The sequence below is a fragment of the Ptychodera flava genome, chromosome 7, assembly GCF_041260155.1.
Source record: "Ptychodera flava strain L36383 chromosome 7, AS_Pfla_20210202, whole genome shotgun sequence".
NCBI lineage: Eukaryota > Metazoa > Hemichordata > Enteropneusta > Ptychoderidae > Ptychodera > Ptychodera flava.
The window spans coordinates 29,498,321-29,502,134 of record NC_091934.1 but is presented as its reverse complement, the minus strand read 5'-3'; positions in this window follow the sequence as shown (position 1 = coordinate 29,502,134).

Genomic DNA, 3,814 nt, shown 5'->3' with positions numbered 1-3,814 from the left:
CCAATCTAAAAGTCGTCACTCATTGCAATTGGTAACTTTCAAAAACCACGGTACGAAAACGAAGCAGCCGGTTCACCTGTTCGTGTTGTAAACACAATCGCGCCAATACATGCGAGACGTGGGACTATTTTTTCTCGTGACATATCTAAAAAATGATTTTATTAAGAAGAAGATGGCAATATTTCAGTAATTGTCCAGAAATCTTATTCGATATTGCAATGAATAACATGAGTGAAGAAAGACCGCCCATTATTTTGATTTTGTGAGGAAAGTTGGGTCCTTTCATGATCTACATGTCAAAAGCTAGGCACCTTGCGTCAAAGAATGAGGCAAGGCCCATTTTTGATGACGACCCCGCCCATTGGTTAACATCATTCTAAATGTTAATTTTATGTAAATGATTCCTAATATGGATATTATTCAAAAGACATGACAACGATGACTACGCAAGCACAATATTTCTGATATTTGCGTGCTATTTACATACCCGAGAAGCACATATTTGTTCTATTTGCGTCGTTTACGATCTCTGTTAGGTTATACTTGTCCCAGCTCCTAGGAACATGCACAGCCAATTAGAAAGTAATGGAATACACAGTTGCACAGAAGATTTTTTAAACCAAAAATGGCAAAAATACCCAAAATTACAAATAAGCAAATCTTGCCATAATTTTGAAGAATTCTATTTTGGGTTCTCACAAGGCATCTGCTCACCAAATTTTAAAACGTTCGGACCATTGGTTTAAGTGAAAGAGATTTTTTACTAAAATGGCAAAAAAAAGCGAAAAAAATCATTAAAATAGAAAGCATCATATATTGACATCAAATCTATATGTTTAATGAGTGGGGCCTAAGGTACTTAAAAACCAATATGACTACGATCAGATAAGTAGTTTCCTGAGTTATTGTTTTTGACCGTTTGCGCTTTTTTACCTCATTTGCATATCCATGAGACTAAAAGCAAATCTAAACCATATATTGCATCACTACTCCAAAAATCAGCTAATACGTGCAGCGGTTTTGGGAGTTTTTGCGTTGGACGGACCATACATCATCCATACATACTACATACATACATATCGTACATACAGACAGACATCTCACATACAGACTTTTTCAACCATATAACTTTCCAGTTGCCATATATGTATGGCAAATGGGAGCTAACAAAATCAATAGTAATGATCAACGCTATCCTATGGAAGACTTCCGTACACGTCTTTTAATAATGGGAATTGCCAGAATACACCTAATATGTAAAACTCTCTCATTTGGTCTTATCAAAAGCTACTGGTTTTGAAAGATATAGGCAACTGATAACGACAAAGTATCAAAATTCAATGCGATAATTTTACATTGTAATCTTGAAAAAAAGACTGAATGAGTTACTTTAGTATTGAAAAATAGCGTCAATGACACTGTAGCTCCCATCCTGGACTATTTAGTGTTGTTCTCTGGTCAGATATTTGAACATGTGTGAAAGGGATAAGTGCATGAAGTGAAAATACTTAAATGAAATGTACTGGAGACAGTGAAATATGTTTAATGTAATTACAGAATATAAAATGGAAAAAATACAGAATTAGATATATCGAATACTGTGATACAACCATTAACTCAACAAGTCATTTACAATGACATAGTCCCCACTTGTAATAGGATATTAGTCTTGATGGGCAGGAAAATGTGGTCATTAAGAAGTATCACTGGAGTGTATATGTTGAGATCTATGGGCACATAGGTCTATGTCGTTGTTCCCAATTTGAAACACATGAGGCATGTCTAAGTTATGGTTCTAAATCGGGAAAAAAGATCAGACCTCTAGCAGTATTGGCCAGCCAAGAAATACATATGTGCATTATAAATGAGGTACAAGATGTGACATCTTAAGGTCTAATATCCTATCAAAATTGGAGGGTATAGAACTTGTGGTTACTGAAATATGATATATATGTATAATCAAGGTCAAAGGTCATCGAGGTCACATGACATTTTGAAAAAAAATTATATTGCTAATTAATCCCTATATGCCAAAAATCAGATCTCTAGCTCTATTCGCTTGCCCAGAATTAGATGTGTACATAATTAATGAGGTAAAGCGTGTGTTGTCATAAGGTCTCCCATCCTACTAAATACAAAGGACATAGCACTTGTGGTTACTTATTTATTGACATAAACATATATTTTAGGTAAAAGGTCATCGAGGTCACATGACATTTGGTCAAAAAATTTCTCTCCTATAGTTATCCCTATATACCAAAAATCAGACATCCAGCTCTATTGGCTCGCTCAGAATGAGATATGTGCATAATTATTGAGGTACAGTATGTGGCGTCATAAGGTGTCCAATCATACCAACATGAAGGGTGTAGCACTTGTGGTTACTGAGTTATGGACAAATATGTATATTTGAGGTCAAAGGTCACCGAGGTCACGTGACATTTTGTCAAAAAAATTGTATTGCTAAGTTATCCCTATATACCAAAAATCAGACCTCTAGCTCTATTGGCTCGCTCAAAATTAGATATGCGCATAATTAATGAGGTACAATATGTGGCGTCATAAGCTGTCCCATCATACCATACATGAAGGGTGTAGCACTTGTGGTTACTGAGTTATGGACAAATATGTATATTTGAGGTCAAAGGTCACCGAGGTCACGTGACATTTTGTCAAAAAAATTGTTTTGCTAAGTTATCCCTATATACCAAAAATCAGACCTCTAGCTCTATTGGCTCGCTCAAAATTAGATATGCGCATAATTAATGAGGTACAATATGTGGCGTCATAAGGTGTCCCATCATACCATACATGAAGGCTGTAGCACTTGTGGTTACTGAGTTATGGACAAATATGTATATTTGAGGTCAAAGGTCACCGAGGTCACGTGACATTTTGTCAAAAAAATTGTTTTGCTAAGTTATCCCTATATACCAAAAATCAGACCTCTAGCTCTATTGGCTCGCTCAAAATTAGATATGCGCATAATTAATGAGGTACAATATGTGGCGTCATAAGGTGTCCCATCATACCATACATGAAGGCTGTTGCACTTGTGGTTACTGAGTTATGGACAAATATGTATATTTGAGGTCAAAGGTCACCGAGGTCACGTGACATTTTGTCAAAAAAATTGTATTGCTAAGTTATCCCTATACCAAAAATCAGACCTCTAGCTCTATTGGCTCGCTCAAAATTAGATATGTGCATAATAATGAGGTCACATGACATTTGTCAAAATATCCGAGATATCTGCGTGAACGGATGGACTCACGGATGGACGAACAGACGGACATGACCCAATCTATAAGCTCACTGGACTTCATCCGTGGGGACTAAAAATTGTGTCACTGCATCCTTTTTGCAATATGAATACGATGAGAAACTAAATTTTTATTTTTCGTGGCCTTATACATGGGAGTCTATGGAGATCTGCCTTATACATGGGAGTCTATGGACGTGTAAACTAAAAATATGCAAATTTCACCACGATTTGCCCAAATTTGGGAAAGGTCACTCCTATGCACTTCCATACCAAGTTTCAAATCAATCGGACTTGTGGTTTCAGAGCAGGAGATTTTTTGACCAAAAATGGGAGAAAATTACAAAAAAATTCATGAAAAATAGCAAGTCCAAGATACTGACCCAAGATGTGCACAATCATTTCATGTCAGCCCAAAGTACTTACATGCTAATTTTTCATGTAATCTGCTCAGTGGTTATTGAGTTTTTTCAATTTTGACTGTTTTTACATTTTTTCACTTAATTTGCATATTTTTGGCAATGACAACTTCATTTGAACAAAATCTCATCT